The sequence below is a fragment of the Hyperolius riggenbachi genome, chromosome 8, assembly GCF_040937935.1.
Source record: "Hyperolius riggenbachi isolate aHypRig1 chromosome 8, aHypRig1.pri, whole genome shotgun sequence".
Taxonomy (NCBI): domain Eukaryota; kingdom Metazoa; phylum Chordata; class Amphibia; order Anura; family Hyperoliidae; genus Hyperolius; species Hyperolius riggenbachi.
In genome coordinates, this window is record NC_090653.1 from 121,882,936 (window position 1) to 121,907,336 (window position 24,401).

Genomic DNA, 24,401 nt, shown 5'->3' on the forward strand with positions numbered 1-24,401 from the left:
TCACTAGACAGAGGGCTCTGTGGCAGAAGGCTGTGTGACAGCATAGCGTAGGCTAAACATCACTTGTGAGGGTTCATACTAATATACAACAATATATAGATATAAGATTTTTAGGTACCTACATATTATCCCATCTGCAGAGTTTAGAAGCTTCTTGTAAAAGTTCTATTTACTGCTCTACCATGATCTAATAATTTTTTGAAAGCTGAAAGACCTGGCTTTACTTTGCACCAAAAATGGTTAGATCATGGTAGGGCAGCAAATAGAACTTTTATAAGAAGCTGCCAATCTCTGCAGATGGGATAATACATAAGTACTGACTTTTATTTTGCTATTAGTCATTATAGGCTCTCTCTAAGCATCTACTTTTTTTTTATAGATAGACATATGCAGAGAGGGAGATACTGGTTGCTTGGCAGTTGGAAATAGCCATTATTTCCCACAATGCAACAAGGTTCATGGAAAGGAAACGGTCATATCATCACACTGTCAGAGGGGTTTTACCACAATATCAGCCACACAGACCCCCCCCCTCCGATACTCTGTTTGAGAAAATGTAAAGTACTTCTCATGGGGAAAAGGGGTATCAGCTACGGATTGAGATGAAGTTCAGTCCTTGGTTAAAGTTCCTCTTTAAGTATGTGCCAATCTTTTAAAACTAGAGCCCTGTTAAGTAACACAACATATTGCAATATTAAATGTACCTCCATTTTAAAATGCATTCATTACATCCCAGTATTTAGCATTACTTTTTACTGGAGTATAACGCAGCACGGTAAATGAAAGTGCAGCGTGCTGTGCGTTATACTCGTATGTGGCTGCATTCGGATGTTTGCACATGCTCAGTACTTTTTTTTAAAAAAAAATTAAATTTGACGCATGCGCCGTTTTCATCCGATAGTATGCATCAAAAAGTATGCATCACAGACGAGCACGTACGCATGAATAGACGCATAATGCGGCTCTACATAACGTCCGACTTCAAAGCTAACATGCGTTGCGTTAGGGGCACGTTATGCGACCTTAACGTCGCATCTAACGCAACGTTCAAGTTTGTAAGAGCCCTTATTTCTAAAAAAAAAAATATCAGCGCCATAAATTGTGATAGGGACATAATTTAAAAGGTGTATTAAGCGGGACAAATGGGCAAATAAAATACATGGGTTTTAATTACGGTAGCATGTATTAATTTTAAACTATAATAGCCAAAAACTGAGAAATAAAATATTTTTTTTCCATTTCTTTCTTAATCTTCCTGTTAAAATGGATTTAGAAAAAAATAATTCTTAGCAAAATGTACTACCCAAAGAAAGCCTAATTAGTGGCGGAAAAAAACAAGATATAGATCAATTAATTGTGATAAGTAGCGATAAAGATATTGGTGGATGAATGGGAGGTGAACGTTGCTCGGCTGCATACAATTTTCGACGCTGTAGGCTGAAGTGGTTAAAGGTTGAATACTAAAGGATGTATATGTTACATTGGGTATTGTCTTGTAGACCAGTGCCTACTATATATAGGTACAAATTCAGCTCTCTGTAAGTGAAATTGTCTGACAAGGTGAATTATATATTATTACACAGCGCTATTGAATTGTACTAAAGTTAAGTGCATTTTTCCAGATACATTGCTGGCTACTTTGGCAACCAAAGAGATAATCACAGCAATAGTAACAATTTCAGAGACTGTTTCTAACCTGGTCCATAGTGGAAGTGCCTGTGCATATATGGAATAAATACCCCATTTTCTACACATGTATATTATTTATTACAAAATAATTTTCTACATCTCATTAAAGTATATGAGCAACAGCGAAGGTGAACAACATACTGTTGTCTACAAAGGTTCACATGTAACCTAAAGGAAAACTATAAAGTGTCTACAATTAGATTGTTGTTGTTACATTTAACTTAAACAAAAACTATTATGTTTTCTCTACGAGTTTGTTATTGTTATGATGTTTACATTTTACTTTAAGGAAAACTATAATGTGTCTTCAGTGAGTTGAAGTCATGATCATAATGTTAATTTTGATGTGCATTTTATAGCTTTACATGCTTCCTCAATTATATTGTGATTTCATATACAGATATATAGATCCCACCAACAATGGGTATCTGCATAGCAGGGAATGTGATCTGCACCACTGCTTAAAGGGATACTTAAGTAAGTAAAAAAAAATTAGTTTAACTCACCTGGGGCTTCCCTCAGCCCCCTGCAGCTGATCGGTGCCCTCGCAGCTCCGCTCCGATGCTCCTAGACCCGCCGACGACGACTTCCGGTTTCGCCGTCACCGGCCGACAGGCGTGAGAACGCGAGTGATTGTTCGCGTTCCCAGCCACAATAGCACCCCTTAGGCTACTATTGCAGCTAGAAGGCCACAATAGTAGTATAGGGGGTGCTATTGTGGCTGGGAACGTGAACAATCACTCGCGTTCCCATGCCTGTCGGCCGGTGATGGCGAAACCGGAAGTCGTCGCCGGTGGGTCCAGGAGCATCGGAGCGGAGCTGCGAAGGCACCGATCAGCTGCAGGGGGCTGAGGGCAGCCCCAGGTGAGTTAAACTCATTTTTTTTTACTCACTTAAGGTTCACTTTAAACATAAAATGAGATCAAATAGCCACATATAAGGAGAAATATGCTTAAATGGTTATGTAATGAAGAGCAGTGCAATAAGGCTTTCTTCACTAAAGGGTGAAGAAAAGTCACACACTCACTTTAGACTCTTTAAACATATTTTGAGTTTGCCTTAGAACTTCATACCACGCTAACTAACATCCCCAACAATGTGTTTTGCCTTAGCAGGGCTTCTTCATGTACCTGATACAGAATTGACAGAGCAAAATGCTTCTGAATGAGCGTAGGTGGAACGATTCAAAGTTCTGCTGTAAATTTAAAATATGCCATTCAAGACTTTCATTTGTTTCTGTATGATCACATAGGTTATCACATGCAGGGAAATGCAAAAGCAAGAAGGTACCTGCACAATATTCTATGGCCCTCTCCGATTAGTTTTTTCTTAAGAGTTTTCCCCAAGTGGGTCATTTTTCATCTTATCAAAAAATAACTTTTCAGCACTTTGCAATTGAAAAAATACTAAAAAGTAGGTAAAAAAGTAACATTAAACTAATAAGTATTTTGTTGGTAAGGTTTAAAAATATCTCCTTGGTGAAAACTCAAAATAAGATTGAATAGGATATGGGCCATGTCATCTTCACTGCATAGCGCTTCTAGTAGTTTGCCTCCATAGAATCTGCAATTTTAAGACATGATGACAAGTTATGCAACCTACGCTGATAAAAAGTAGTAAAGCACAGTTCATATAAACAACTCCTTAGCAAAAAATATAGCCCACCAGTAAGTATGTACATATTTATATAGCTATAAACGAGGACCAAAACATGAAACGTTAATGTTATTTATATTGACACGTAACTGCACTTACATAATATTATTAGTAATAAGGCTTAAAACAGTACACACCAGTATAGTATAAATTGCAATACTGATTTCTGCCCTACCTCCATTAGCTACCAGGGTAGCAGAGGGCCTGTGTTTACTTTTCTAGATAGATGCCTGCCCAGCTTATACCCCGTATACCTGCTGCTACTCCGGTATCGTTTGTAAATAAAGATGATCAATGAGATGCTCACAATTTCTCCTAACGTAAAAAAGTTAATGTAAATTATACGCAGCTTGAACTTGGACCAATAAAAATTGACCGTTCTGATTGGTCCAATTTTAAGAGGCTAATTTTACATGAAATTTAAATGTTAGGAGAAATGATTTGCATCTCATTGATCACCGCTATTTATAAATATCTCACGTTTACAGGTCAGCAGCATGCAGAAATTTCTTTGACGCAAGTTTAGGTTGCTAAAATGCAATAAAGGAATCAGCACATAGGAAAATGTAGGGATATTTTACAAACCGAGCTAGCATCAGCAGCAGGTTAGGGTTCAGACAACTAGTTATCAGTATTGGCGTGCAATAACAAGAATGCAGTTGACTTAAAGGAGATCTCAGGTGACACAAGGGTATTATGCTTTTCTTTCCTGGGGCATCTTACAGCCACGAAAAGTCTGTGTGCCCATCGGCAGAGTTCTGCTGTCAGCCCCACACGTGTCAGGTAGCTTCTGCGCATGCTTGTGCCTCACGATTGCCCTCCCACCTCTGGAAGCGTTCTGTGCATGCGCAGTGCCACTGTGCATGAGTTGAATCTCTTGGCAGCAGGAATGCAATCACAAGAGGCACGTGTGCACAACCGCACATTCGCAGAAGCCACTTACAGCCGGGACTCCACAGAACAGCGGAACTGCGGCGAGGGACACACAGACTTCTAGGGACTGGAAGATATAAGGCATAATAGCCTTGTGTCACCTTGGATATCCTTTAAATGTACGATGAGTAGTTAAATTTAAAGTAATACTGTAGGGGGGTCAGGGGAAAATGAGTTGAGGTTACCCGGGGCTTCTAATGGTCCCCCGCAGGCCTCCTGTGCCCGTGCAGCCACTCACCGATGCTCCGGCCCTGCCTCCAATTCACTTCTGGAATTTCGGACTTTAAAGTCTGAATACCACTGCGCCTGCGTTGCGTGTCCTCGCTTCCCCTGATGTCACCAGGAGCACACGGCCCAGGCACAGACGATACTAGGCCTGCGCAGTACACTCCTGGTGCCATCAGCGGGAGTGAGGACACGGCAACGCATGCGCAGTGGTTTTCAGACTTTAAAGTCTGAAATTCCAGAAGTGAACCAGAGGCGGGGCCGGAGCATCGGTGAGTGGCTGCGCGGGCACAGGATGTCTGTGGGGGACCATTAGAAGCCCCGGGTAACTTCAACTCATTTTCCCCTGACCCCCCTACAGTGTCCCTTTCAGCGGATTCTTTTTTTCCTCTATAGCGAACATATTTGAAACAGCCATCCTATTTAGCAATGGGAAAAAAAAAACATTCCAAATAAAATAGCACAGATAGTGCTGTAAATATCAACAGCTAAAGGTTATTCACAGCAGTAATTAAAGTTTTTGCAGATCACCTCCTATTCATCAAAATCCAAAAGATTTTTGTAACATTTTATAAAGTGCTGAGCATAGTAGAAACATAAAAGAAAATCTCTTGTAGTGTGAACAAGCCCTAACTGTTTGCATTGAGTTACTGCACATCAATTACTGTTGCTACTAAATAAAGTCCATTGTAATTCAGTTTATAATTCTGCTTAAAGACCTACAAAAGTTATCCAGTAACGTAAGTCATTCACTTTTTATTTCCTACATATTACCTATCAGTATCATCCTTGTAATTTTTTTTAATTGGTTTGTGCATTCAGAAAGGTTTTGTTCAATGTTGCTTTATTGTTTAATTCCTAGAATTTTGCCACGTTCTGCTTTGTATGCGAGATTTGTATTCTTCCATGCCAAAAGTGGACTGTAATTCTCCAAGACATAGATACTAAGTTCAACGATTAAAAATATTCAGCATTATCAGACAGGGTACTAATCAAATCAACTTTTGAATAAATAGGCCCCAATGTAATATTTTATATTTACCATGTTTTTATCCTCTGATTCCCTGATCCACTGAATTTTACTATGCCTGTGGGATAACTTGAAAGTGGTAAGCAGGGTTTAAGAGGTGGTTGTGTTGATTTCACATCAAATAGTATTCCTGCACATTATTTTATTGTAAACAAGAATTAGCTTTAGCATAAAGAATAATAAAACAAGAATTAGATTTAGCATAAAGAATAATAAAAACACACTTGGAATTTGATAGTACATTATATTCACATCAGGTTGGACAGGTGGACACTTTTTGAGTAAAGAACAGTGAGAACTGACTTAACCTTTTTAAAAGAACAATTGGGAGTCATGTTTATTTATGACTTTTATTGTGGCCTTATGGTTCTGCAGCATTATATTTCTGTGCGGTTATGTCTGTGTGGACGAACTGTATCCAGCATGAACATGTTTAAATTCCCCTGCAGCCACTGAAAGACAGTACAGTTAGAGATACTTACATTTAGTTGGCATTTCTCCTGCTAGCAGCCAATGAGAAGCTCTGTTAAAGAATTAAAAGGTAAAATTTGATTGGCTGCTCTCACAAACCTCTATACCATTTTCAGCCTTTTGCTTGGATTTATTCTCTAGTATTTAGAGGTGGAAAAACACTACAAATAAAAGTGAAATATAGATAAAATATACATTATAATTATTACTTTTCAATTCATGTGATGCCTTCAATTAATGTGGTACCATCATATTTTGTGGTACTATACAGAGTATAATATAGAAATTAGTCAGTAAGAAATACAAACATAAATTAGACATAATGCAATACAAGTACAGAAATACATGCAACACTATGGCCCATATGCAATTCACTTTTTCACCTAAGTTTTCTCCTAGGAGATAATTTGTAATCTTCTATTTAAAATAACTTTTCAGCACTTTGCAATTAAGAAAATATCAAAAGTAGGTGTAAAAGTACTATCAAAGGTATTCAGTGTATTTTCTTGCTTCCTGGTGGCTTAAATAGCATTTTATTGACAAGATGTAAAAATATCAACTTGGAGAAAACTAAGAAGAAAAAGTAAATTGCATATGGGCCTAGAAATCCATTCATACATACAAAGAAATGCATTTGAAAAAACAAAACCAAAACAAAAAACGCACATGACAATATAAGCATATGTTGCTTTGATAGAACCAGTGCAGCAAAGACAAAAGGGAAAGGCAGATGAGCACGTTAATTGCAGAGCAGGAGATTTGGGCGCAGCCAGCGCCACCATAGACCATAATAGGAATTACGGCTATAGCGATGCACAGTGAGTAACGTTGGCGGCATCAGAAGATGGAGCTGAAGTTACTTTTAAAACACTGTAATTTGGCCGCCAGCAATAGCTGGAAGCCAAATTACATCATTCCCCACCATCCACGTGGACCTGGAGGGGGAATAGTAATTATTGCAGCCGAGACTTGTGCAGGAGCAGGATAAGCCATATACCGGCTGCATCCTGCATCCATGTCTCCCGACGGCAATTTCTCTCGCACTCAGAGGCAGGCCCCTTACCAGCTTAGACTTAAGAGATGCAGGCTGGTAAGCGCAGACCACTACATTTTTTTTTGTTTTTATTGCCTGCACTTACCTTGCTGGCCTAACAACTGGCCCACATGTCTAATAGTAAATATATCCACATTTAAAACACAAAGCTACGAGATTGATCCTATTTTTTTTTCTTAATGTATGATTTCAATACTCTGCCTTTTAATGCTGAATTTACCATAAAACTGGAGCTGGTAGGGAAGTGTAAATTTAAATTGAATATCTGAAACAGAAAATATCTGAAAGAGAAAGGTGTGCATATATTCAGCTGCTGAATTCTGTTGAGCTAAATGAAGACATCTGGTTTATCACTCTGTAAAATGTTAATGCCGTGTAAAATGCAGAATTTTGATGTTTTATGATAAATACCTTGATGAGTTTGCTACATGGCTTTGAGGCTTCTCTGTTACTAAGAGGACTGGGTATTATGCACGGCATGCCCCTTACATCAGGAACAGCTCTAGATATACTGTAGATCACATAAGGTATCTGACTTCAGGTTGTGTCTGTTGAGGCCACTTACTTGTATCAGACAATCTAAAGTTGCCTGTGCTGTGAAAATAAGCAGACAGAGAGAGAAATACTGGAAGAAAAAAATACAAACCATATCCTAGTTTATAAATAATAAAAATAATGTACATATTCAATAATGAAAACCATAAGTATTAGCCATAAACTGGAAATTGTAATTTTGTATTTGTTACACTTTTAAAAATAACTGGAGGGGCACACAAACATTTAGGGCACTTGCGTAAAATGGAAAATAATTGTGTTAATAGTAACTGATCATACTCTGCTTGCCATAATAAAACTATAGCTACAGCCTGAATGGTAGCTAAGCACTTCAAACTTTGTTCCTATTTTTTGGAAAATGTTTGTTGTGTTTTTAAATATTTTAATGAGCTCTTAAAGAGTACAAGTGCATTGTGCTCTAGACAAGATATCAGACTGATGCACAGTCATAGAAATGTACTGTGCTCTTAACAAATAAGTATTCTTGGCAAGTACTTGAGTATAATTTATGACACACTGTGTATGATATGTTTGCCGTGTTCTTATCAGGATTTTACTTGTATGTTTTTGTTTGTTATTGTGTTTTCTTTGCACAAATAGAAATTGCAGCTGCCCATAGGGTACCTGGGTGGGTAATGAAAGGGTCACTTTTCAACTCAATGTTGGAATAATGTTTTACAGAGCACACAATGATCTTGCCATATCCAGGTACATAATGCCTCTCTATAAAATAATTCCACTCAATTTAGAGCATTGACAAAACTAAGGCACTGCCTGCCACAGTTAGAATCAGTGGCCAGTTTATTTCATTAGTGTATAAAATATTTTTATTTCATGTTTCTAGTTTTCTTCTTGCCTGGACTGTAGATGGAAAACAAACATTATTTGCATATTCAGTATGTCTTACAGTAAAGTTAATTGCTCGTCTAGAAGCTACATGCAGTTTTCTATAGGCTCAGGACTGGATTTATAATTTCTTCCCCCAACATCAATGGCATTATGAACCCCTTTCCATTAAGCTGGTTTCACACTGCAAACTGGCAGTACCGACAGAAACAGGCCTTCAGGTAAGGCCACCAGTCAAGCAGGAAGTGATGTACACTTGCTGTCACTTCCTGCTTCAGGTATGCGAAAGCGCACTGAAGCGTATTGCTAAAATACGATTCTGCGCATGCCCACCGCAACATTGTAACGCCAACATTCTTTAAATCCCTGCGTCGCCATAGAGTAACATGACTTCCAGTCCGATGCAGGGCGATGCAAGTATGTGTGATAATGTACTTTTGTCCTAGTGTCGAGGATGCGGCGATAATGTCACTTCTTGATGTACTGTGGCAGTATGAAAGTCTCCATAGTGTTTCATTGCCCGGGGTGGAAAGCAGTAAAAATACTGCTCCACACCGGTGTGAAAGGGCCTTGAGTCCTTGTATGGTGGTCCCACTTTTAAGTTTGTAGCCCCATTTACAGAGGAGCCCCAGATACAGAGGTTTCTGAGTAAACCTTCACTCTTCTACATCTTACTCTATAACATTTGCCCACCCTTTAAATGTCATCAGTCTAGAAATACGCCTGAAAAAAAAATCTATATTTAGTAATGACTAGTAATATCTAGTATTGAATAAGACTATGCTTTTTTTTAATTTCTCCCTGGTTTGTAAATAAATGTCTGGTGTTTAAATTGTCACGTGACAGATTTTGGAATATACTAAAGTTAGCAGAGAATGTAATTTGCCGTTACACTGCAGTGTGCCATTATTCTTAAGCAACATTTCTACACACTTTGCCTAATCCCAGCTACTGCACCTGCCCTGGCCATTTAGACGTTTCAGAGAACCTGTTTAAACTGATTATAGGGAAAAGAGGACCATGATGAATTATAGCCAGTCTATTCAGGAGAGCAGAGGTCAGAGCCACATACAGCTGGCCAATAAAACATCTAATGTGGCCAGAGATGCATTGCTAGGGCAACATAGGTCATGCACAGTGTGTTTTCTTTCCATGTCAGGAGTCCTCTCTGAGTGGATTTTCTGGGTGTTGCAATTCCTACCCTGTAGAGCCATATAATCCATGCCATGCACTGATGAGGATCAACCAATCTGAAACCGTCTATATGCATGTTGGATTTTGTTTCAACAAAGAGATGATTTGCATACTCAGCAGTTATGCGTTGTGGGATACATCGGAGGTCACTCCAACCTAAATAATTGCAAATACCTTCTGTTTTAAGAAGGCAAACTTCTGTTTTGCATAGCATTTTAGTAATAGGGCTTTTGGGGGGTTTTCAGCCCCTTGCACACTCCTTGGAGTTCTGGTTCACCATGAGCTTGCTGGGCAATCTGCAATCTTTTTTTCCTGTGACCAATGTACTGTAGACAGGATTGCTGAACTTTCTAATTGCCAGTGCAGTAGCAGGGGCTAGGCTTAAGACTTCTTTCACAGTACGCCATTAAAGTTGCTTGTTAGAAAAATGTATAACGCAGACTAACGCACAGCAATACAAAGTCTGTGCGACATTCACAGTGCACACGTTGCGTTGTGTAGCAATATTTAGAAAGTGCTGCATGCTGTGCGTTTAGCAATACATTTGCTGCGTTGTGTGTTGCACATGCTCAGTAAGTTTTTTTCTTTTTTAATGTAACGCATGCGCCGTTTTCGTTCAATCACTGTGCGATTAAAACGGCGCACCAAATGCAGGGCTAAAGACTGTACCATAACGTCCAAGTTATAGTCTTTCAATGCGTTGCATTAGGGGCACGTTATGCGACTTTAACGTCACATAAAACGCAACGTCCCACTGTGAAAGAGGCCTAAACCAAGTGTGGAGGAATGCTAGCATAACAGCACATTGCAGTGTAAGTGAAAACTACCTTCACTGCTGACATAATATGATCCAAAAGCTGTCAAACATCAGGCTAAATTTAGTAGTCATTAAAATATACTTGCAAACCAAGTTATTTGAAGTACAAAATAGCACTACTCCACACAATGCTTAGTCACTTCCAAACAAAAGTTTATCTTATTTTGACAGAGTAACCAAGCAGCTTGGGGTGACCCAAACCACTTGCAATCTTATTTTGAGAGATTGTTTTCCTGTAAGCGTACTGTAACCTCTATTACATGGCCTGTATGACATTTGCTAGACCCTAGACCCCAACCCCCCCCCCCCCCCCAAAAAAAAAAATAGAGATAGGTTTTAAAAATCACGAGTCCTCAAGATTTTACACATTTCCATCTATGGTCAGTTTACAAGGTTAATGAGAGCAGGGCTGACAGAGGGATGGCATAGCTAAATCTGTCAACTGAAATCCGTTGAGCTCTTACCATTTTATCACTTTTAGGGTTGCCAAACCTGATTGATTAGCAAATGTCAAGACAAGTTGAATACACACTTTATTTTACAGTAAATCTAAAACACCCAGTGAACAATGAAGAAATGTGTGTTAACATTTTCAATATTCTTGAGAGTTGTAATAGACTCCATCCAACATCAAATTGAAATTCTAATTAAATTAAATCTTTTATTATTTTCTATTGAAATATTTTAGTCTTATTGTACTTTTTGAATAGTTAAAGAAATGTGCAGAATGATAGCACAATTCTTATAAAATTACCACTAACACACGGCATCAAACATTTATATTCTCTTCATTTTTATTGCAAAGAAAGGAATGAATTATGTATTCATTCATAAGAGTAAAGACAGATAAAATAGGAGCAGTGTCACACACAGCATAATTGTTTAATCATTTATTACAATGTGCTTTTAGGTTAATATTGTGAAAATTGGCAAAGTATATATCTGCCTTTAGCTCCTCAGTATTAATGTTTACTCTATTTTGATTAGTTTAACTGTTTATCATGAAAGCAGTATTTCATCTCTCTAACGTGGAAAATAAAATGTATTTTCCTGAACATTATAAATCATTTTAGCTCAGAAAGAACTATCAGCAGCAGGGAGTCATGACCAACAACCTGGCAATAATGACATCTGCTAGAAATTCTCTGACGCTCACTGGCCAACAGGAGATCACACCCCTCCACAAATCTTATCATTCTGCAGTATCAGCCTTCAGATGCTACTATTCAATGAGATGCAAATAATTCTGAGTTGATTCAGAATTATTTGCATCTTGTATGCAAATGTATAAAGCTTAAAAACAGACCAATCAAATTCCACCTTGTCAGGATTTGATCGGTCCATTCTCAAGCTAAATAAGTATTAGCTTTATAAGGCATAAAAGATTTGCATAAACCTGCATCAACTTGGAATTATTTTCATCTCATTGACCATTTTTAACTACTACTACTAATACTGTTTCTACTTCAACTACTACTACTTCTATTACTACTACAGCTACTAGGAATAATGAAAATATTCATAGGTCTGAGACTGTACATACAGCAGTATTTATACTTCCCTGAGGCTTTGTCATCCTGTGTCATCTGTAGACTCTCTCCCCATCATTGATGGTTGCTCCGTTGTCCCATGGTCACCTGAGGTAATTTCACCGGGAAGGATGTTGAGGGAGCCCATCGATCACATAGGGCGGAAGGAAGTCTTAGGTAAGTATAAATACTACAGTGTGTACCATCTCAGGTACACTTTAAAGAGCCACTGTCATGAAAAAAAATGTGGACACATACTTAAGAAATACATTTCTCCTAGATCTGACAGGTTTTGGTCTAGTCCCATTTCCTCATGGAGGAAAGACTATAATTAAATGGTAGTTGCTCCATCCAACTGCCAAAATAGTGTGCAAACATGTAGCCAAGCTTGTTGACATGTTTGTATAAATACAATCCAGGGGTTGCTTTTGTAAAGAATAAAGGGGATACAGAGAATCCTCTTTAGATCTGTCAGATTTTTTTTCTTATGCATACTGTAAGCAGCGCCAACATAGTAGAAAAATAATTTATAGTGAAATGTAATTTGGTAGATATGTACTACTTTTAAAGAGACTCTGAAGCGAGAATAAATCTCGCTTCAGAGCTCATAAATAGCAGGGGCGGCTAAACGGGGGTCCCTTCACCCCCAACCCACCCCCCGCAAAAGTGTGTCGTGAAAAGGTCGCTGGCTGTCTCTTCCTGGAGGCAGGGCTAACGGCTGCAGCCCTGCCTCCAGTCGCGTCTGTCAGCGGCGCATCGCCGCCTCTCCCCCGCCCCTCTCAGTGAAGGAAGACTGAGAGGGGCGGGGGAGAGGCGGAGATACGCGCTGACAGACGCGCGTGGGGCAGGGCTGCGGCGGTTAGCCCTGCCCCAACCAGGAAGCGCTCCCCGGGTGTATCGAGGGGGATTTGGGGGTGAAGGGACCCCCGTTAAGCCGCGCTATAGCGGCGTTTTAGCAGGGGCACACATGCCCCTGCTATTTATGAGGTCTGAAGCGAGATTTATTCTCGCTTCAGACTCTCTTTAAGTACGTTGAACTTACAGCTTTTTGTGATAGTGGTCATTTAAACTTATACAGGTTCAATGACACCCTATGATACCTTAAAGTTCCGTTCTATAGCTCTGCCACATACTGTATAATAAAGATATCATAAATGAAGATGTACAGCCATAGCTCTTCCTTCCATGGTGGTCAGCTATTTTATCTTCACTAGGGCTGCTTGCTTTCTGGATTCCACATTGAGCCCCTAAAGTTAAGCTGAAGGTGCTCCTGGCACTTTTGTGTTGAAATTGCTTATTTGACTATAACCCTATGGCTCAGCAATTTTGTCAATGCATACATTTTATCATACCACCATGTTTACAAATATTTGGCAGCATGGGCTACTAAAGGCAGGTGTGTATCCCACAACTAAGATGATTTTGAATCCCAGCAATTTAAACTCCCTCAAAACCACAGCAGATCACTGAGTATTCTAGTTGTTGGTATTAGAGCAGGCAATAGTTGGTAGTCTGAATTGGTTGGCATTGCCTTTAATGGAGAGCTTACCTTTTTTGGGGCCAGCAAAAGTTGGAGTTCATCCAATCACTGTGGTGTTCCCACATGAGGGGAGATCTCATGTTCCTGTTCCCCTACTCCTCCCCTCCACACACACACCCCTACCTAAATGTGATGCCTCCATCACAATTTAGTTATTTTGTAAAGATTTTGCTTTTCCATGGTCTAGTCTAGGGAAACTTCCAGATGCCCCTAAGAATTTCGCTTGTACTGAAGGAGTATAAGGATTGTTTTTCCTGTGCACAGTCCTTCAATGATGCTATATTATCTAGATTTCTAACACATATTATAAACAGGTAGTTATTCCATTGCAATACGTGACATGTATTGCAGCCAGTATTGAGCTAGTAGATCCAGACCAGTACCCATAAGTGAAAACACTGTGGCATTCCAGTTCTGATTAGTGTAAGAGTGATCCCTTCCATTCCTCCAGTTAAGGCAAAAGTCAAATATTCCCCTCATTTGCTAACCAAAATATTGTTTACTATCTATTTAACCTCCCTGGCGGTTATCCTGAGCTAGGGTCGGGGCGGAAAACCGCAGCTAAGAGCGGTAATCCCGACCTCTGCTTGAGGTAGCCACTGGAGACTGTATGCAGAGCAATGCGCGCAGTGGGAGCGTTTCTACATACCTCCCGGGGATCCCGACGTCGGCTGGCATTCTCCTTCCTCTCCTCCGGGGCTTTGCTTCCTGTTGGTGAGATCAGCAATCTCACTTTAGAGTTGCAGTGCCACCTGGAGGGTGGAGGCATAACTGCAGTGTGGGAGACCAGGAAGGTGAGTGATTACTGGAACTGCTGCAGATCTCCCTGGCAACATGATTTTTTCCAGGTCTTAGGGTCTGAAAGGGTGCAAAAAATTGCACCGCTTTTAGACCCTAAAATCCGGAAAGAATCATAACGTTAAGGGGGTTAATGGTCACCTGTTCCTTTGATCTTGCTCCCACACACTGGATAAACTATGGATCATAGTGTATTTTAGTGTTTCTTCGAGTGTGTTTAGTACAATACCCTACTGCTACCAATATTTTTCTGTCATTGTACAACCATTACATTCACTTTATATACTGTATCTAAAACATATTTCCTACACTTCTTGTAGTAAATAAATAGCAATAACATTGCAAAACAAGGTCTTTTTCATGTTGCAATTATTTATATTTTCCCTGAATTCTGGTCACATGATTATGCTTACAAGAAGCTCCCGCATGCTGAGAGTAAACGTTACCATATGTTAAAACTGGACTGCTCTCCTGCATTTTTCTTTGTGTAGGCAGTCATGTGACCAAAACCTACAAAAAAAATGAAGCTGAAAATGGTTTTGTACCTTCAAAACAATAATTACTTTTGCATTTAGGCTACAGGGAGTGCAATATATATGTGTTAAGCATATAAACTTAATAGTAGCTCCACTTTACCATCCAATTTGTCTGGCCCAGATATATTTATTCATTCCCTGATCTGCCCAGTTACACCAATATTTAGGCAAATTTACACTGATTTTGCCACTCCTTAAGAAACACGAGTCAATAGTTAGTCAATAGCTCATACTGCTGAAACGGCCAAACACAATAACCGTACTCAGATTTTCTAATGCTGCTTTGCTATATAACTGCACAATGTGAAATTTAAGGAAATATCACATTGTCCATCTTACCCAAGCATAAATGACCTAGGCTACTTGTAACATAACAACACAAAACAACATTGACAAACACTCATCACTGACACAAACATGACTATAGCTTTTTTAAAAAACAGATTAGATTATGCATGCCAAAGACTTTTTTTTTTCTTTACAGACAAAAACACATTTCAGACTGAATAATGAAATTCTTTGTTGGGTACAAGTGACCTCAAACTGTACAACAAAGTTTTGACTTACTTTCTCCCTACAAAGAGAATACACCAGCGGTCATAAGGTCTGTGACATTTGTACATAGTATAAATAGAAGTGTACATAAGTGCATGTTTGCAGAAGTAGTCTAGTCATAATACTATCCATCATCAGGTTTAATTGTGGGAATGGATTGTCTATGAGACAATTGAATTTTATAACAGATTTTTACATCAAATCTATTAGAAAAAAAAAATCAAAAGATGACCACACATGGGGATGTTGGGAATGTGTGCTTGTTAATCTAATCCAAAAAAAAACTGTATTCTTTGTCTTTTACTGATGCATACATCTATTAAAGCCAATGTAGATTGAAATAAAAAACAGATACTTGCCTATGGAGAGGGAAGGCTCTATGTCCTATAGAGCAGAGTTCCCTAACCCTATCCTCAAGACCCACCAACAGTACGTTTTGCAGAAAACCACAAACATTCACAGGCGAGGTAATTAGTGTCTCAGCAGAGCTGATTATCTGCCTCTGTGAATTTCCACAAAACATGCACTGTTGTGGGCCTTGAGGACAGGGTTGGGGAACACTGGTATAGAGACTTCCTGTTCCTCTCATGATCCCCTCATTCCAGCTCTGTCTTCTCATTCCAATCTGCCACCATGGCTCTGTACTGCGCATGCATAAACACTCGGGCTTCCGGAGCCTCCTACAGCAGCACAGAGCAGTTTCCAACTGATGAGTATATTGCTAATGGGGGGTGACAGCCCTGGAATGAGGGGACCATGAGAGTAATGGTAAGGCTCTATAGGCCCCTGAGTCTTCCCTCTCCATAGGTATCTGGGTTTTTTTCGGTTGACATTTACTTTAAGAGTTTTTGTAGGACAACCTCTTCTTTGGTTGTGAGCTGTAATGTCAACCTCATGCCTGCACTACAGGAGCACAATGGGGAAAGTTGGCAGAAATACCCACTGTGGTCTTTTGCATTGGTTAAAGTAGAACAAAGGTGCAGAAATCATTTAAACTTCACTGCCCATGTATGGTCACCTTTGATAAATACAGTATACATGAATTTGCCAACATGGTTGATTCCTGTGAAAGAGAAGGGTCATTACCCTTACAGGTACCAAAAAATATCCACAGTTTATATAAAAATAAATCTGCTCAAAGGCATTTTGTAGTCATAAAAATAATAGATTGTTGAAGTTCACTTTCAATTTTGGTTTATTTTACTAGAACATTGCCATCACCACATTTTTTTATGGCTGCTTTTTTCTTCCATTTATCTATTTCAGAGAAAAACTTTGTATTTTTTTATACAGGATCCACCTTATACATACTCTTAACAATTCCGCAAGGTATCCTTGTTTTAATGAGCATGTCATCCTTTGTAAAGGTTTCGTAAGTTAAAATGTTTTGTACAGATCTTAACTGTTATAATGTTTAAGCAATTAATACCATGCCGTGGTTCTAAAGTATGAGGTTCTTTTTTTTTTATTTGCCTTTCTATTTTTATTTTGCTTTGAATGTATAAAATTGTATCCTGCCTGATATTTTTGTTTTTGCTTTGTATTTTATTGTGTTGCACAAATTGCTTTTTTAATTTTATTCTTGACAAAGGAAATCTGAAATTCCGGTGTATATAAATGTAACCATTTTATGGCCTGGGGTAATGGACCCCAAGTGCTGAAATGGTTTTACCTGTCGACTGCAAGGAATGCTTTGGTTAATTCAGCAATGCTGACTCCTTTTGACAGGTGGGAGGGGTTTAAGTGCAGTTCTGATGTTTTTAATAATATGTCTATGTATAATAATGTTGTCTAACCTAATGTCTGTGTCTCTCATAGAGGGATTAATTATGCTGCCGGAGCAACAAATTATTTAAAAATGTCAAATAAAATTTTTATTAAAAAGAAAGCTGTCTTACTGATTGTTTTTCTTTTCTCTTTTTTTTTTAATATTTTTCTGTGTTACACTCACAGCCTCTATCCTTTTACTAATTTATTGTACAGCACAACATATGAGTCAGTGGTAATTTAAGTGGACATCGATACTATAATATAAATTTACAGTATCCTCCTCTCCTGTAAAGTTATAATTACCTGCCCGGGTTTCCTCTTCTAAATCAGTCCCTGGGAGGTCTGTGTCTGGTGAATTATGGTGCGTAGCTCACTCCCTGCCAAAAATTGGGTTTTCCTGAGTTTTTCAGTGGGGGGCGGGCTCTGTACTGGAAGTTTCCGGACATGGACCTCTGGGACTGATTTACAAGAAGCTGACAGGGCAGGTAATTAGAACTTTACAGGAGATGATGATACTGTAAATTTGTAGTTTAGACTGGATATAAACTTATGAAGGATAATGGCAATACAGATAATGAAGATGATGATAATTATAATTCTCCATACACACAGCACTGACATACAAAACTCACTGTATGAGTCTCTCTGGATACTTTGTTTCCCAACACGTGGTCTAACTACATCTGCTGTGCTGACCACATGATAGAGTGCAGTCTCACTTATAAGCTCCATCAGCTTGGGTGTTGCACTGGTGTACATTGCCTGACTATACTGTATACGGTGTGGGCAAGTGGCAGCTCATCTGGGTAAATTACCCATGTTTGTTAGGGAGTATTATTTCTCATGACATAAAATGAGAGGTCATGTCCTTTGTTATTTCAGCAGTCAATAGGGGAAATTTCTTATTTAATCTGCACTAAAGTTTAGATGCATTTCCATCACAAATAAAATTGCTACTTATGTATGGCATGTCAGGGAATCTCACCATGGGGAAACACAGATATCAGTGTAACTCTGATAAAAAGCTTCCTCATTTAATAAATACTATTATTGCTGCTTGTGTCCCATGTGGGCTGATTTTTTTTTATTTCCTGTTGCAAAAATGCTATATTAACACTAAGATCTCATTACCCCAAATACATGATACCAACTGGGTACTTTAATACATTAACCTTCCTTGCCCGAAATTATTATGTCTTTATTTACAGCTGTGCCATAATAGCATAATCTAAATAGTTTAATGGCAAAAAAATATAACTATGGATCTCTGACCCTCTGTGACTGGGTACTACATTTCATAGATGGTCTGCTCTCCTCAGTGCCACAGAACCTTTTTCACTCACATTAGAATACATCTAAAATACCAGACCAAAGTACTAGTTAATGTTACAGATTGTCAGTATGTCTTCTCTGCTGGTAATGTTTCAGCTTTTTAAAGAGATGTCCTGCAAGCCTGAAAACAGGACCGATTGCCCTTAATGTTTTAAATTGTGAATTTAGGGACAATCCATTGGCTCACTTTACTGGTGTTTCCAAAAAATACAGGTGACCCTAATGAACACAAAAGTGATGAAAACTCAGCATACTGGTTTCCTCTTTAGACACTTTGCCCACTCTGTGTGGTAAAGGGTATTTCTAGCTGGAGACTCCCCAGACTGTCAGCTTACTTGCCCAAGCTGTTGCCACATGCCAATTTAAGGCAGAATCCACAGCTCAATATCCTCACATGCAAATCAACTCATAATATCTCATATCCAAGATGGGGTTTTCCAACAAGGTGTGCTGGAATCATGCTAATTCACCCTCTGCTTTAGGGTAAACTAAAATGTAACATTCTTGAGACAGAAAGTCCTGAAGTAGCTGCCTACCTGACATGGATTACCTACCTAGCTACACTACAAAATACTTTTTTTCATTTGTGTTTTCTCTAAAATGTATTGGTTGCAGAAGTTTTCAATTTTCTTAAAGTGTAGTCAGCTTTCTGTTTGTAATTTCAAATCTAAAATGCTTTATTATATCTGCAGAGATAAGTCAGTTCACTATTATGGCCCATACTCACAGGCTACAATTGTCGCCGCAACACGCGGCGTGCGCGTGTTGCGGCGACAGGTTGCCCGTGAGTATGAGGCGTTGCACGTGCGCGCACCCCGAACCGTCGTTCGTCGCTGATGTCGCCAGGCGATTGGCGCGTGGGTATGCGGACTAGCGACAGCAACAAGCAGGGAATACATTGAGCTTCCGGCGGGGGGAGGATCAACGGCGACAGCTTCCGCCGCATCAGTTGCCAGGTCCCTCCACCATGTGTATGCGGAGGGACCTGGCGACGAGCTGTCGCCAGCCTGTCGCGCACACGCTCCCGTGTGCTAGCGACAGGCCAGAAATATTGCCCGTGAGTATGGGCCATTAGGTGTGAGCTCCACTAGCAATAAAGTTGAATGAGTGTGCTGGTTATGTATTTCAGCACTTCTCTGACACTCTCCACATTCATAAGTTCTCAAAGTGAGTGATTCAAAAAGCAATATAGCTTGGGAAATCTATCAGAAAACCAGCATTTTAAAATGATCTGCAATCACCATAAATATTGTGCCTGTAATTATTTGTATTATTATTATTGAAATAAACAGCAAAAATAATTGTTTTGCATTTTCATACAAAATGTTGGGACAGAAATTCTGCATCTGTCAGAAGCTTCCTCTAGGTTCAATCATCTACCCACAGCCCAAGGAAAATTAAAGTCGTTTAGCATCAAAACAAATATGACTTTTAATCACAAAATACTGTATGTAGTTAGCATTGTTTTTTTTTTATTTTGTTTTCCAAACAAACTCACGGAGGTAAAGGATAAGCGAAACAGATCAACGTTGGAATCAAACATGTCGAACACTCAGGAGAAAAAGTGAATTGCATATGGGCCCTAGGCCCTGCTGGCAGAACAGCTAATAGTAGTGCAAGCTAATTTGGGTGCCTGCTAAATAGCCGGTGCTGGTACCACCCACTATACGAACTGTGGCTTTGCGCCTGCTATTTGTAATGAAAGTTAGCATAGTGGGTGGCCCCAGTGCCCGCCATTTAGTAGGAACCCAAATTAGCTCTGGGGTTAAGGTTAGGTGGGCACAGGCTTGAGGTTAGTTGCCCACCCAGAGGGGCTTCTCTGTGAGAGTAGGGAAAGGTTAGGTCATAGTCAAATATAGGCAAACAATATTATTGATATTTCTTTCTATGAATTTAGTAGAATATCAGTAAATTTACAGATATTCAACTACCAGATATTTCCTGGCACACATGTAAAAAGAGCACCCGAAAAAAGGGTGCCAGATGTAGCCGATCAACATGATTTCATTTATAAAAGGGCACCAGATGTAGCCAATAAACGTGATTTTGTTTATAAAAGGGCACCGGATATGGCTGATAAACATGATTTGGTTTATAAAAGGGTTTGTAGCCGAGTGTGATTCCATTTACAAAAGGCACTGGTTGTATTAGTATATAACCCAAATACTAACCCTTACCTTAATCCCCCCTGGGGCCTAACCCTTAACAGCTCCCCATGGTGGTGCCTAACCTTAACCTCTCCCCCGATGCGTAACCTTAACCCCACCATGGTGGTCCCTAACTTTAATCCTGGTATTTAGTGAGATTTTGAAGTCCCAATTTTTTAGGGATATAACTGGCATTTGGCATGATTGTTGCAGCTGCATTTTATATCAAATGTAAACGGTATTCAGTGAGATTGTTGTAGCTGCAATTTTTAAAAGCTATAACCAATATTCCACATGATCGTTGTAGGCGCATTTCATGACAGTTATAAACCATATGAAAATCAATGATTTTTGTATTTGCAATATTGAAAATACATATTCGGTAAAGATATAACCGGTATTTGGCTTTATCAAAATAACCGGTATTTTGTGTGGATTGTAGTAATATAGTGTAACAGCTATATTTTTACAAGTACTTAATGTAATAAGTGTAATGAAATCAGGTCCTTTATTGTAACCACAAACATTTCCATGATATAGCCAATATAAAATAACTGGTGCCCTTTTTTACTGATTATAGCCGCTAATTGCTGCAAATAACATTGAAGTCTATGGTGGCTAGAGTTGGCGAACTTCCGCGAAAGGTTCGGTTCGCGAAAAAGTTTGCGAACCGCAATAGACTTCAATGGGGAGGCGAACTTTCAAAGTTTTAAAAAATTCTATCAACTGGAAAAATGATAGAAAACATGTTTCAAAAGCTCTAATACCTGGAGCCACACCTAATTGAGTGAAATACACATCACTGCTGGAGGACCCGCCCACCCTCCCTCCTCCAAGCAAGGTCCTTTATACCATTTGCCTACCTACACTAATTAGTTATGGGACAGCTGCTACACACTCCCTCCACCCTCCTCCCTCCTCCCTTCTACCCTTCTACCTATTCCCTCCTCCCTCCTACCGGAGGGAGGAGGGTCTCTTCTGCCAGGGAATTATACTATTTTAAAAACCAGTATACATCATACCATAGCTGGTACATCATACCATAGCTGGGAATACATACATGAGTATACATCATACCATAGCTGGGAATCGAACCCAGATCTCACTGTGTGGTGGGCACGTCACCCTAAGCACTGTACCACTACAGTAGTAAGTGAAGCTAGCCTAAAATTTAACATTTATGCTCAATGCAATAGAACCATTAGGTTGCTTAAAGGAGAACTGTAGTGAGAGGTATATGGAGGCTGCCATATTGATTTCCTTTTAAGCTATACCAGTTGCCTGGCAGCCCTGCTGATCTATTTGGCTGCAGTAGTGTGAATCACACCAGAAACAAGCATGCAGCTAATCTTGTCAGATCTTACAAAAATGTCAAACACCAGATCTGCTGCATGCTTGTTCAGGGTCTAGGGCTAAAAGTATTGGAGGCAGAGGATCTGCAGGATAGCCAGGTAACTGGTATTGCTTAAAAGGAAATCAATATGGTAGCCTCCATATACCTTTCACTACAGTTCTCCTTTAAAGGGAACCTTAACTGAGAGTGATATGGCTGTTTCCTGTAAACAATACCAGTTGCCTGGCAGTCCAGCTGATCTTTGTTTTTTTTTTTTTTTGTTTTTCTTTTTTCTTTTTTTCTTCTTTTTCTTTTCAAACTCAGCCGGTATGTGACCCAGATATGACCATGTGACAGCTGTGAAGCCATCATACGTGGGTCTCAGGTCTGCATCATAGTTTGATTTTCTTTCCTCTCCTCCCCCCCTCCCTCACTCCATCATCACTACAATATATCAAATATTCCACCAGTGGCTCAGGTCAAACTAATTATAGTAAGAAAGAGAAAAAAGAAAGTAAGAAAAAACAAAAAAAACACAAACACCAGCAAAAAACAAACTCCACCTACCCATCTTAACATTAAGTGGTTAATATCCCTTTCCGACCACCCACTTATTTTATGGGCATGCCCTCCATGCATGAGCCATCAGGGCCGGACCAAGCCAATGGAGGGGACAGGCCTCATGCACAAACAGGTCACATATCTAAGCTGAGAAGCAAAGCAATTACTCTTATTTCATCTTTCATACACATTCATATAAGTGCCTTCTATACTTCAACATATATCCATGCATCTGCACATTCATCCATCCATTTATCCTTACAATTTCAGTTGGTAATATAGTGGTTATTTGGTTATTTTCTCCTCATCCCCTCCACTTCAAATACTTAACTACATATTATATGTTACTTATTTTTTCCCATGCAATTTTCCATTCCTCCATTTGTTTGTTGGTGCCAGCATCTTCTACACTGCCCTCGCCACCTTGCAAAAAATCTGACATCATCCATATCCACTCTTCCATACTGGGAGCTTCGGGGTTCTTCCAGGATTTTGCTATAAGTTTCCTGGCCACAATTGCTGCAGGGATTACTAGTTTATTTGCATGTCTAAAGCGGTCAGGTTCCATGCAACTCAACAGAGCGGTACTGGGATGAAAAGGGGAAGGAAGTTTAATGAAATCTCCTATCTCTCTCCAAAAGTTCTGTATAACCGGGCACGACCACCACATATGCATATATGAACCAAACGCGGTAAGACATCTCCAACAGTTCCCATTTCCGCCTTTAAATTTACCCATCTTAGAGGGTGTGAAGTACCATCTCGTCATGAGTTTATAATTAACAAGTTGAAATGAGGTATAGCTGGGGGTCCAAATTTCCTGGAATACTGCTCCCCAATCCAAGTTTTGGATATGATTTAGGTCTTGTTCCCAGCTTCTACAGAACTTAGGTAGAGGATCAGTTTGACAACTGTCAAGAAAAAAATATAAATTTGCTGTCATTCCCTTCCCCACCCTCGAATGAAGAAAACACTTTTCATAAATATTTATGGTTTTACTTATATTATCCTTATGTTTGGAAAGGTAGCTCCTGACCTGGAAGCTCCACAGCCCATTATCCATTCTGACCATGTTATAGATCTCCCTCAATGTGGAATCTCTGTGGCCAACCAAGTCTAGGATTCTAACATCTCGAGGGAGCCCACATTCCTTGAGCCACCCTGAAGTTAAGCCAGGTTGAAAATCTGGGTTATTGCGTAGAGTGGTTAGTAATGATATTTTATTGCTCTTTGACATAGATCTTATAACTTCCATGTGGGTTTTAATTGCAGGTGCTAATAATGGATGGCTGATAGAAGGGAGGAGTTTTGCTACCGTGTGGGGGTGCCATGAATCCAACATATCGTAATTAAACAGACTTCTTTCATATGTTGTCCAGAATCTCTTCGGGTTGCATAGCCTGAGATCTAAGATTCTTTGCAATTGGAAACATTGGGCATATCGTTTAATATTTGGTGCCCCCATTCCTCCCAATTTCTTATGCCTGCTTATTATCTTATATGAAATTCTGCGGTTTGGTGTTCTCCATATGAAATTTTGAAATATATTGTTCCAGACATTATACCAATTCCTTTGGATGTTTATTGGCAAATTTTGTACTGTAAATATTATTTTAGGAAGAATTTTCATTTTTATAAAGTTGATTTTCCCAATTGTATTAAATTGGGCATTTTTCATTTTACTCAGTATCTTCTCACAATCTTTTTGCACTGGTGTATAATTATGTTTGAATAGATCATTGAAATCACTACATAAGTTGATACCGAGATATTTAATATGAGAATTGGTATAATGAATGCCATACCTTAGTTGTAGGGTACTCAATATTT

General features: G+C 39.3%; 1 protein-coding gene and 1 long non-coding RNA gene across 2 annotated transcripts in view; both read left to right on the forward strand.

Annotated features, from left to right (window-relative positions):
- Positions 1–12,610, forward strand: part of AFF2 (ALF transcription elongation factor 2) — a 724,912-nt gene extending 712,302 nt beyond the window's left edge. Inside the window, exon 22 of the transcript XR_011023576.1 lies at positions 12,063–12,610. The gene's annotated coding sequence lies outside the window, so the exon portion shown is untranslated. The remainder of the gene's footprint in view (positions 1–12,062) is intronic.
- A 9,721-nt stretch (positions 12,611–22,331) lies between these two features.
- Positions 22,332–23,938, forward strand: LOC137528305 (uncharacterized). Its single transcript, XR_011023356.1, has 2 exons — positions 22,332–22,395; positions 23,844–23,938. It is a non-coding gene; the product is annotated as an uncharacterized lncRNA (long non-coding RNA).
- The last annotated feature ends 463 nt before the right edge of the window (positions 23,939–24,401 follow it).